Below are 13059 nucleotides of genomic sequence, written 5' to 3'. Positions count from 1 at the left end.
GGAGAACAATTTGTAGAGCTATGAATCGTACGGTTATATGCAAATTTAGCATGAGCTAAACATTCTTTCCAACTCTTCAAATTCTCATGAACTAAGGCATGTAATAAGCTACCCACAGTTTGATTAACAACTCCTGTTTGACCATCAGTTTGTGGGTGGTGTGATGTGGAAAACATTAATTGTACACCTAATTTAGCCCAAAGTGTTTTCCAAAAATAACTTAAAAATCGAGAATCCCTATAAAAAACAATGGATCTTGGAACACCATGCAATCTAAGAACCTCTTTCAAAAATAATGAAGCAACATGGTTAGCATCAGTGGTTTTTGTGCATGGAATAAAATGTGCCATTTTTGAAAAGCGATCAACCAGAACAAATATTGAATTTTTAGCAGACATACTCCTAGGCAAACCTAATATGAAAGCCATAGAAATATCAACCCAAGGGGATTCAAAAATAGGTAGGGGAGTATACAAACCGCGTGGATGAACAGTAGACTTCAACGAGAGGCACGTTGTACACCGACGAATTACACCTTCAGCTTCGGGATGACGTACATAATGTTGCCATGTTTGCAGGGCCCGCACTAAGGAGTACAATTCCTTATCGTAGGTTGAGTAATTCAACGCAGGGCCATGTAGCTTTTCACTGAAAAATGCAACAGGTCTCTTTTCTTGCGAGAGGACGACACCAATACCTACACCAGAGGCATCACAATCAAGTTCAAACGGTTTAGAGAAATCAGGTAAAGCAAGTACGGGTGCACATGTAAGTTTCGATTTCAAAGTATCAAAAGCATTTTGTTGTTCACTTCCCCACTCAAACTTATCGTCTTTTTTGGTAATTGCTGTTAAGGGTGCTGCAATAGTGCTGAAGTTCCGCACAAATCGACGGTAGAAACTTGCAAGGCCATGGAAACTGCGGACATCACGTACGCTAGTAGGTGTAGGCCACTCTTGGATGGCTGCAACTTTCGCAGGATCTACACATACTCCATCATTTCCTACAATAAAACCCAAAAAGTTGCACTTGTCGACACAAAAGTCGCATTTTTTCAAGTTAGCATATAACTTCTCAGCCCGTAAAACATCTAAAACTTCTTGCAAATGTTCAACATGTATTTCAATAGAAGTACTATAAACAAGTATGTCATCAAAGTATACTACAACAAACTTATTTATAAAATTCCGTAAAACATGATTCATCAATCGCATGAATGTGCTTGGGGCATTAGTAAGTCCAAATGGCATAACTAACCACTCATATAGACCAAAAGAAGTCTTGAAGGCAGTTTTCCATTCATCACCTTGATTCATCCGAATTTGGTGATAACCACTTTTTAAATCAATTTTTGAAAAAATTGCAGAATCACACAAATTATCAAGCATGTCATCTAATCTAGGAATGGGATGACGATACTTAACTGTTATAGCGTTGAAGGCTCGGCAATCTACACACATGCGCCAACCTCCATCTTTTTTGGGCACCAATAGGACAGGTACAGCACAAGGACTTAGACTTTCACGAATCCAACCTTTGCTCAGTAGATCCTTCACTTGCCTTTGTATTTCTTTTACCTCATGCGGGTTGGCTCGATAGGCTGGCCGATTAGGAATTGATGCTCCCGGGACAAAATCAATTTGGTGCTCAATTCCACGAGTGGGTGGTAAACCATGGGGTACTTCATCAGGAAAAACATCATCATACGCCTTCAATAAGTTAGAAAAACTAGATGGAAGTTTGTTAGAGTCATTCATGGAAAAATAAGAAGGTTTAAAAAGTAATAGCAGACAATGAACTCCATGTTCTAAGCGTAAAGCTTCCTTCCTACACATAAAAAGATTAGACCTCTCACTCTCGTGTTTAAGATTCCAGCTGGTTTCACCCTGAATCACTACACTCGTGTTTGATTTTTGAGTAGAAGGGTAGAGTATTTGAGAGTGGCTCGGGGCAGATTTATTTATTGGTGAGGATGAAGATTTGAGAGGTTGAGGGGTAGTTAGGCTATATGAAAGAGTAGATGCACTTGTATCCGGAGTACCTTTTGCTGCGGGTGATTCTAAGGAGGACTTCGAATTGGACTCCTCTTTTCCTTTGTTGATGTGTTGTGGAAGCGGCGCTTTAGGTAACCCTACAATTGGAGCAAGTTTAAACGGATTACCTTGCATCCTCTTTGATTTTAGTTGCTTCTCCACCTTTATGGCCAAGTGTACCATCTCCTTGAGGTCCACGTATTGGTACATCTCTACCGCATCAACAATATCCCTTTGAAGCCCATTCAAAAATCTAGACATCGTTTGCTCCTGATCTTCATGGATATCGGCTTGTAGAAGAAGTGTTTCAAGCTCCTCATAGTACTCCTCCACTGACCGAGACCCTTGTTCTATGCTCTGCAATCTCCGCAATACTTCACGATGGTAATGAGGAGGAACAAACCTCTTCCGCATGAGTGTACGAAGTTCTGTCCAAGTACGCACTGGAGCCTCCCTATTTCTGCGGCGGTTGATGCTCAATTGGTCCCACCATGCAAGGGCATAATCTGAAAACTCCATTACAGCCACACGGAGTTTTTGTTGGTCAGTTAATTGTTGAACATCAAAGATTATTCCTAACCTTCGTTCCCATTGCAAAAATACTTCAGGGTCGGATTTTCCTTGGAACGGCGGCACTTGAAACTTGATCGAGTTGATAGCCTCATCTCCATCCCGTCGGTGATAGTTATTATGATGCCTACGTCGTTCCCAATTTCCTTCAAACTCCTCATCATCGGGTTCGTCAAAGTTGTGTGGGGGTGGGGGCCGGATGTTGCGTCTTGGCCTCAAATGCGGTTGAACATCATTTCGCCTCTGAGTTTCCGGTAACGGTCGGATATTCTCCTGTAACTTTTGTTGATTCTCTTCCAGTTGATCCATCCTATTATTCATCAATTCCAATCGAGAATAGTGAAGAGTTTTGAACTCTTGTAGAATGGTGTTGAGAAGACCTTGTACATCAACTTGTTGAGAATTGGATCCTTCACCCCCTGCCATTAGAAATAGAAGAAAAAAAGAAAATAACCTCACTAGAACTCTCGTGTATCACTCCACACCTTATGTACCTCTCCGTCTCGCAAAAAGGACTCAAATCATATCGATGGAATTCTCCCAAAGACGATAGCCAAAAAATCCAAAACAGTAGGGAAACCAAAAAAAATATAAGTTCAGAATGAAGGTAGAAGACAAATAATCTAAATAGATTATTTTTATTTTTTTTTTTGATAAAAGAAAAGATGATTCGAGAACTAGAAGTAAATAACAAATATAAATATTTGATAATAACTTTTTTTTTTGTTTTTTTTTTTGCCTCTTTTTTTTTTGTTTTTTTTTTTTTGCTTTTTTTTGACTTTTTTTTTTTGCTTTTTTTTTTTTTTTCAAATAAGAACCGTGATATCAATCAAGAGATTGTATCAACTAGCTCTGATACCAGATGACACGGCCCGGCCGCGTATAATTATAACCAACATAATTTTCTTACCCACAAAGTTCAATAGAACAAATGGATTAAGAATATGTATAAAAGAAAAGAGAAAGAAGAAGAAAGATAGTGCAGAGAATGTGAATTAGTATAGATGATAACCAACCACGAGAATAAGTCTCGGACCTGAAATCAATCTATAGGTAAAACACAAACAATAGGCTAAATCCCACTGCAAAGGATTGGAAGCCACGAACCGATGGAATCACTCCAAAGACCCGATTTGAAATTCTAAATGCGAGGAAAACACTCCCTAACACTAGAAAATATAAAAGTGAAATTCAATTCAAGATGTAAAAAAGGTCCGCATTACAATGATAGGTAAGGACCTTATATAGAGGTCCTTGAGGAAAATAAAAGGCAACAAGTAATAAAGGAAACAAACCAAAAGGTAAGTCTAACTATAAGGAAATAAATAATTAGGGAAGTTTTAGATATGGAATCATACTATATGGGAACTTATAATAAAAGGAAATAAGTGATGATTCCCTTGATATACTTCCATGATTTAGTGATTCTCTCCATAAGTGATGATTCCCTTGATATACTTCCATGATTAGTGATTCTCTCCATAAGTGAGGATTCTCTTGATATACTTCCATGATTAGTGATTCTCTCCATAAGTGATGATTCTCTTGATAACCTTCCATTATTAGCGATTTTCTTGATCTTTCAATTGGAATTCTTGCGGGTCCCATTGAAGGAGCGTCAGGTAAGGGCTAAGTGGTCTCCAAGCATCAGCCTTAAATTGATTCTCCATGAAAAAGCATCTGATCAATGTAGTGACGGATTTTTGAAACTGACGAGCTCGGCTTCGAGTGATGGGTCCCACGGGCATTTGAATGCTTAAAGATTTGGCGTCCTCGTCAACCAGATTCCTTAGCTCCTCAGACCAGTAATTCTGAAGAAGATACAGAACATCTGAGAGTGAAGCAACTTGCATTTTCCTGTTTTTAGCACCTAGGGAGTGATTTGCAACAAGACAAACACTGCTTCAAATCTTAAGCATCCAAAACAGCCCTTTCCAACCACTTCAAACATTGTCAGCAACAAAATCAGGTCAACCATGGGGAGTATTTTCAGGAGTCCCAACTTCTGATGCATTTTCCTTTGGAAACCCATTACTAACTAATGGTTCTTCTAATTTAGGCTGTTCAATATCCCATAGAAACCCATTTTCCTTCTCCACAAAAATTTTGTCAAAATCATTGCCAGTGGTTGTAGAATAAGATTCAACATATGCAATGTAGCTATATGCAACAACCAAATCATATGCAGTGTATTTAGTGTCACACACAAATGTTTTGTATGTGTCTTTTTATCTAGGATATATACCAAGATATCATCGATAAATACCACCACAATCTGATCGAGGTATGGTTGAAAAATTCGATTCATCAATTCCATAAACGCAGCCGGGGCGTTGGTCAACCCAAAGGACATAACTGTAAATTTATAATGACCGTATCTAGTACGAAAGATGTCTTAGAAATATCATGCTTTGCAATCCTTAGTTGATGATATCCAGACCTCAAGTCAATCTTTGAGAATATACTTGCACATCTCAGTTGATCAAATAGATCATCAATCCTCGGAAAAGGATATTTGTTCTTTACCAAGACTTTATTCAGCCCACGATAGTCAATACACAACCTCAAATTTCCAACTTTCTTTTTCACAAATAAAACTGGAGCTTACATCCAAGGTGACATACTTGGATATATATATATATATATCTATTGCCTAACGATTCATTAAATGACAACTTAACCATGGGGAGCTCAATGGTACCATTTGATATGGGGTTCTTATTACTCCACTACACTTAAAACATGTCAATGAAACTTTATCACAATGGGCACCTGAACAAATTGTTCCATAACGTCGACAAACAGCCCCCGATTGTTGAGACCTCTCTTGACTCGTTCATTAATCGAAATCTCATTATACGATGGCCAAACCTGAACATTTGCCACAATTTATTTTTACCCTTTGGTTCATCCTCTACCTTAACTTTTCCTTTATCGTGAAACTAATGTTGATAACCCATTTCATTCTCACTGTTCTTCTGCCTGACTTTCTGTTTTTGATAGAATCGAGCATCACGCTCGTAAGCCTAATACAACAAATTGATATCCAACACAGCGAAAGCTTCTTGAATCCTTTGCTGCAACTCATCTACAAAATGATCAATTCTATCTCGCTCACAGGAAATTAGTCAGGAACATGCATCTCCAGCTCATTGAACTTTATAAAGTAGTCCTCGACTGACAACGAACCATGGTTCAAGTCCGCCAGCTCTTGCTTCTTTTCTTTCCGAACATGTGACAATATAAACCTAGGTTTTAATTTTTCTTTGAATTCATCCCAAGTCATATCCACTTGGTCCACTCCCACAGCTTCCTCACCTAACCACCACCGATTTGCTCGACCTTCCAAGAAATAGGCCCCGATATTAACTCGTTGATATGGTGGAACCTGAATAACACGAAATATCTTTTTCATCTTCTCAACCCAGAACTCAAGAACTCCAGGCTCTACGGAACTAGAATATGTTGGTGAGTTATGCCGCATCACAGCATCAATAAAACTCCTCTGTTGAGGCATCATCGCAGTTTATGGCTACCGAAAGAAATCCTAATTAGGTGCCCCTATTGCTACATACTCTAGCACAAGATAGAGTATGTTGGTGGGTTATATGTAATTTTTTAACCGAAAAAACCTCTTGTTTAGGAGTGTGTTTTTGAAATATTCATAAATCAGATTTTGTTATGTAATAATGCGCTTTTATGGTTGATTTTAGCCTTAACACTGTATTGTGGGGCCCGAAGTAGGAGGCGACGCCTCATGATGCATTGTGGCGGTAGCATTTTTAGTATGAACCAACTGGGGGTATTACAAGTTCAATATGCAGAATCACTCAAGTTCTAGGTCATCTAATTGAGTTGTACAAATCACACATGAAGAAGATTTCTAAAAGCTTGATACTACGTACTAAATTTCTAATGTGAACTTTTGGAATATAAGCTCAAATTCTCACAGGGTTCAAACGTCAACCTGGCTCAATATATTTCAAATCGAATGTCATTAATTATGCCAGACTAACCTATCACACAAACCACCATTGACTAACTTCAGATTAATCTAAAAGACATGCAAATGTATAGCAAATTAAGCATAAAAAAAATAGTACCAAACGAAAAATAAATGCCCAAAAAATTGCATAATACTCTCCCCACACCAAAAGTATACAATTTTCTCAATGTAAATAAAAAGTAAAAGAAGAGAGGAACATCCCTAGAGTCCATAGGGGGTGCATCAACTGCAAGCTTTTGTTTTGCTTGCCAATGCCTTTGTATTTGACTGTGCACCATATTAAGATAAGACTTGAAATTTCTTATCAATGCTGCAAAAAGAACTAGCCAAGCACAACAAAGTATATGAAGAAAAGAGTAATATACGATCTAGCTAGTTGAATGCTTTAATTTGCAATCAATGATAAAAAAAAAAAAAAAAATTATCATCACACCAAAGGATTGACACAAAATTCACACAAAATATTGGGGACACTGATACGAACAATATGCAACTTATGCACAAAAGAAGCCAATACACAAAGAGATTCCAATTTGCAACTCAACCATGCCAAGGGTGGAAAACAAAATAAGTTATCCCAAGTATTCCAATATCAAAACTCCAATATCACAACCAATTGAAAATCTAACAGGCGCTAAAGACATGAATTGACATGAAAATCATGAAAGAGTCAATTTTTAGACACAAGAGTTCAATAGGTTGAGTTTAATTGTCCAAATATCAATAGCATCAGCCCAAGGCAAGATATACCAAAATCCATTTAGGGTTGAACAAATAAATTGCCTAAATTCACATCAGATTCCTGGAGTTCAACAAAATCGCTAGCAATTAATCCTACGCAGAATATATCCCAAAAAATTGAAAGTAATTTTGAAACAAAAGGAGATGGAAAAATATTACCCAATCTAAGGATTATGGAGTAGGGGAGTGATCGGCGGCGGCTGAGGGCGGTGTTCGGGTGCCGGCATCGAGCAGGTGCAGCGGCTGAGGGTGCGCTGGAGCACTACGGGGTACGCGGGGTGGCTGGATGGTGGAGGAATGGAGCGGGTTCTCCGGAATCTGTAGGGTGGTTGAGCTGTGGTCCAGAAGGTGTCGCAGCTAGAAGGGCAAAGGCGGGCGAAGGCAGCTGTCTTCGGGTGAAGGCGGTGTGGGTTGAGCAGTTAGAGGTGGCGGCGGTTGAGCAGAGGCTCTGGTGCGTGGCTGAGGAGCGACGGGCTGGAAGCGGCGTGGCAGCTGGCGGTGGTGCGCGAGCTGGTGGCGTCACTGGTGGCTGGTCGGACGCAGGAGAAGAGTTGGGGGGAGAGTAAGAGGAGAGTGAGACACGGGTCTGGTAGGTTTAGAATTTAATTAGGGTTAAAAAGGAATTTGGATTTAACGATGGAAGGAAAAAACAGTGGGGGAGGTGACTATCTTTCATTCTTAAAATTGGATGTCATTTGGGGAGTTTTGGGACTGGAAAAATAGTGTGAGAGGTGTCAGTCAGTCATGGCCATGACTAAATGATACCTCTTAATCTGGATTTTTTTTTTTTTGCCAAAATTCTTCAAGAAGTTTTTCTACAAAAAAACGAATCCAAATCAAATATAGGTGATGATTAAAAATAAAGCAACAATAAAGAAAATAATAGAAATATAGTTAGAAAACTTGAGTTTCCTCCCAATAAGTGGTTTTTTTTTTTTTTCTTAATGTCTTTGGCTAGACGTAGTTTCCATGTTAGTCATTTGGTAGTACAAATCATCTTGCCCACCTCAATTTGCATATTTTACTTCTATATTTAAAATAATGATTACTCATAAAAAAGTTTTATGCAAGATCATATAATCATTTAAGTGAACAAGCTCCAACTGATTCATAGGGGGCTTCGATTTTATATCCCGAATATATTTATCATGCAATCCCAAAATTCCCTGTATATTTTTTCAATAACATTCATACTACACAAGGTGTTAGATTTTTTAAGGTATTTCATAGAATCAAAAATATTAAAGTGTACTTTCTCACTATTAAATTTCATAGAAACTATATCGTTTTTCACATCAATTTTAGTTTGTGCGGTGCACATAAATGGTCTACCTAGTAAAATCGGTGAAGGATTTGGAGAGTCATCATCATGCATATCAAACACATAAAAATCAACCAGAAAATTAATTTGTTAACTTGCACCATAACATTTTCAATCATCTTTCAGGGTAAGCATTTGTCATGTCGGCTAATTGTATAATAATTTTTGCTTCTTTTAAAGGCCTAATATTTACAGATTTGTGAGTAGATTTAGGCATCACATTAATTTCAGCTCCTAAATCTAACATTACTCGATTAATCTTCAACTTAACTATTTTATAAGGAGCTGAAAATTTACCTGGATCACCATATTTAGGAGGAAGTTTACATTGTAAAAATAGCATATACGCTCTCTTCAACAATTATGCATTCGTCTCCCCGTAGTCTCTTCTTGTTCGCACAAAAGTCCTTCAAATATTTTGCATATTTTGACATTTGCTTGATCGCATCTAACAATGGTATGCTCAATTCCACCTTTCGAAACATCTTAATTATCTTTTTATTTTTGTTATTCTTCTTTGGTTTCGCCAACCTGCAAAGAAATGGTCCACCGTTAGTCTTAGGATTAGTAGGTGTTTCAGAAGTTACCTTGTTTGATTTATCATTAGCCACTTGCTCTATCTTTTTTTCGATATTTTCTTCATGCTTGTCCTTTAAAACTCCAACTTTTGATCCTTCCAAATATTTTCCACTATGTATAACAATCGAGCTTACATTCTTCGGATTGGCGCCAGGTTGTGAAGGCAATCTACTATTTTCTTTGACTTTATTTCTCGTATCTCATTTGTCATTTGAGACATTTGTTCTTCTAAGATTCTTATGCTATTTTGAGTTTCCTATTGAAATTGTAACATGCTAGATGCCATGGTTTTTACATATCCTCTAAAGACTTACTCAAAACCATTTGAGAGGGTTGTGGATAGTAGTTAAGTTCTTGAAATTCTCTCAAATGATCACCAATATTGGCTTGTTTATTTCCATACTTCAAGTTTGGGTGATCTCTCAATCCTAGATTGTAAGTATTCGAGTAGGGGTTGTATGCTCTCAAAATGGATCCCGCAGCATTGACATCTACTTCTTGAGTCAAAGTAGGACAAATATCAGTCAGATGTTCCTAACTTACATAGATCCCAAAATCCTTAACTTGTCTCTTGCCTACAACAAATTGTCGAAGAAATCATGTTAGCTCACATAGTTCTTTGTTGTATAGAACTTACCTTGCTTGCTTCCTTAAGTGCTACAACCTCTCTTGGACCAAATTGTTACGAGTTGATCATCATTTCATTCAGCAAGTGTCACGCCTCCTAGGGGTTTTGTTCATCAAAGCTCCTCTACTTGCTGCATCAATGATTCTCCTAACGATGGAAGTCAAACCTTCATAAAATTATTGAACCAGTAATTGCACGGGGATTTGATGTTCAGGACATTTAATAAGCATAGAATTAAAGTAGTCTCATTATTCAAATAAAAACTCCCCTGTATGTTGTGTGATTCTGCATCTATTTCCTCATGTCTGCAGCTCGCGAGACAGAAAAGTACTTCTCTAGAAATTCTCTTAATGCTAGTCCATGTAGTAGCACTTTCTGTAGGTAGATTGAAGAGCCAATCGTTTCCAATGTTTTTCAATGAGAAGGGGAAAACATGAAGCTTGATTTAATGTTTTGTTACTCTTGGTGGCTTCACACTTGTGCATACAATATCAAAATAATTGAAGATGCTTATGCGGCTCTTCACTTGGAAAAAAGACAACAAATGGATTAATTCTTATTTCAATTCAAATGCATTGTCCATCTATTATCGGGAATGTAATACAGTGATACTGCTGAGTCAAGTTAGGAGCTGCCAACCCCCTTAATGTCATTTGATCCATCTTTTCCTCTAGCTCGATCTCGTCAAAACTAAAATTGCTAGATGATTATGAAGCTAAATCCTTTTTGTGACATTCTCTAGTTTCTTTTCTCAATCGACGCACAGTCTTCTCAATCTTAAGATTGAAAAACAAGATTTATGTCCGATAAATATTTTGGATTTGAAATTGACAACTTGGATTTTGGATTTAATCATTGATAACTATTTAATTTCATTTGTTTCTAAATAAATTATGTATAGTGACTGACACATTCTTAATAACCAACTCCTATTTTGTTATTTGACAGTCAAGGTACACCCCTTAACTGTTTTCCTAATTAGACTAGAACTCTAGTGACATTACAAAGAATTTACTAGTCTAACCACATTCTGAACTAGAAGATCCTAATTCAATTTCACAATTACCTATGCGAATTTTTTTTAAATTGATTACGAAGTTCCTAGTGGTGTCTGCCCCTAGTTGCTACTTGAACCAATTAAAATGCAATTACATACACCTAATTTAGTTTAGTAATTAATCTTTAACTTAATTGAAATATTTGGCCACAATACCCAACTAAATCAAATATTATTAAACATTACGATCAGAAATCATAGAAATACTTAGGAACAAAGAGATGATATAAATCTAAGCAAATCTAATATCATAAATCCATATCAAGTTGTTTCTTTCACTCCTAAACTAGAAAAGTAACTATTCGCTAATCATAGAAGAAAAAACAATAATAGGAAACATAAACATCGACTGAAATTGAATGGATTGGTAGGGAAGAACTTGAAATCTCCTCGGAAGAATCTTTCTCCTTATTTTCGTTACGTGATTTCTCTCTGGGACTCTTCTGCTCTGTCTTCTCCTTTCCGGATATGATGTGGCGCCTTCTCCCCCTATTTTTTTCTTTTATTTTTGACCTTTTTTTTTTTTTTTTTGCAGTTAGGCTTTTGGGCCTTAAATTAATCTCTCATATCAAGAGGGTGGAGTTAGTCATGGCCATGACTAACTAGGTGGTGCAAATTTGAAATTTGTTTCACTTTTTCTTCCAATTACGCCAAATTTGACATTTGTCCATTGCATACCGTAAATAAACAGTATGCGCATAACTTAGATATAATATAATCAAAATCAACCAAATATCATATATAGCATAAAAATTTAACTAAATGCATGCAATTCCTAATTATCAGTAATCCCAAACTAAACAATTAATATATCTCCGAATTAGATCAACCATCTTTTCTTGCTGGTTGGGAAGCAAAAGTCCGTTATACAGACTTTCCTTGGAACCTCTTCCGCCCGAAACTGTACTCTATTAGAGGATCTTGAGCAGAGAAGGATGGCTCCATCTTTTCTAAAAGGTTGGGCCATCTGAACTAACTTCCTTCACTATGTATTTGTACTTTAAGACCTAAATTTTTCCACCGATATAAAAACTTATTAAAATAATAATCATTAATTATACTACTACATTCATCGATACTCGCATTAACCATAACAACAATAAAGTAGGCGAGAGGAGTTGGTTAATTATCAACTATAGAGAATAATTTGTTTTCTTTTCAAAAGAACAATTACCCTCGATTGATGAGCCTACAGCATTGCCATGGGTATTTTTTTACCATCGTTGTCTATGAGATCAGTGGGATATGACCTGAATAAAGCAATGACTTCTCTATGGTTTCATAAAGGAAAAGTGAATTGATATTCGTTTCCATTTTGAAAATATGATTGCCTTCCCAAAATAATAATTGTTGGTGTAATGAAGATGGCACACTGCAAAGCATGAATTCAATCCCTTCCCAAAAACACTGAGTATATTTTGTCTACATCCACAATGAAGAAAATCGTAGAGTTTGTTTTCGGCCCCATTTCAATTGGTGCGTCCATGATCTCTTTTGGTTTATTAGGATGCCCTGTAAAACTAGTCATCTTAATATCCACTTGTGCCAAATCGGAAACTCTTTTCCTTAACTTCTTGAGGTTCTTAATTGCCACTGATGTTAAATATTTCTCCATTATCAATAAACAACTTTTCAATCAGGTTCCTACATATATGAGAATTCACTTAGAAGGGCTTGAGATATGGAATTGCCCCTTCAGAGATGGGAGCAAACACCATTGTGGGTGGTGTATCTAAATCTACCTCTGAGAATACCAAATATGTCCACTCTAATTCTTTCATACTCTCATCTTTTAAACGGGCCCAAATCAGCTCCTCCTCACAAGGTTCATTCTTGATATACTGACCTAAAAAGGGTAATAAATACCCTTCAATGGGATTGTAGTATTGTTGATGTATTTTTTCAACAAACAAAAAGTAAAATTCAAAGATATGGAAAATATCTTTAAACTTGATTAATTAGCGTTTGAGATTAGGAATCTCTAAACACTGTACGGTACATAAGATAATTAACTGGAAATTAAAATGCAGAAAATTTAAAGTGGTGATCCCCGAATCTGACTTTGCTTTGTTGAAGTTGATTGAAGATACCTTCTCCAGAAAAATCCAAACCCTTAAATATTCC

At 36.9% G+C, this 13059-nt stretch overlaps 1 protein-coding gene across 2 annotated transcripts in view; it reads right to left on the bottom strand.

Moving 5' to 3' along the window:
- The window catches only part of LOC127257654 (uncharacterized), a 113709-nt gene that overhangs the window by 88512 nt on the left and 12138 nt on the right, over window positions 1–13059 (bottom strand). The window lies entirely within an intron of this gene.

This window comes from Andrographis paniculata, unplaced genomic scaffold (assembly GCF_009805555.1).
Source record: "Andrographis paniculata isolate CXL003 unplaced genomic scaffold, ASM980555v1 Contig58END, whole genome shotgun sequence".
NCBI lineage: Eukaryota > Viridiplantae > Streptophyta > Magnoliopsida > Lamiales > Acanthaceae > Andrographis > Andrographis paniculata.
The sequence above is the reverse complement of the archived record's forward strand: the minus strand, read 5'-3'. Positions and strand labels throughout refer to the sequence as shown.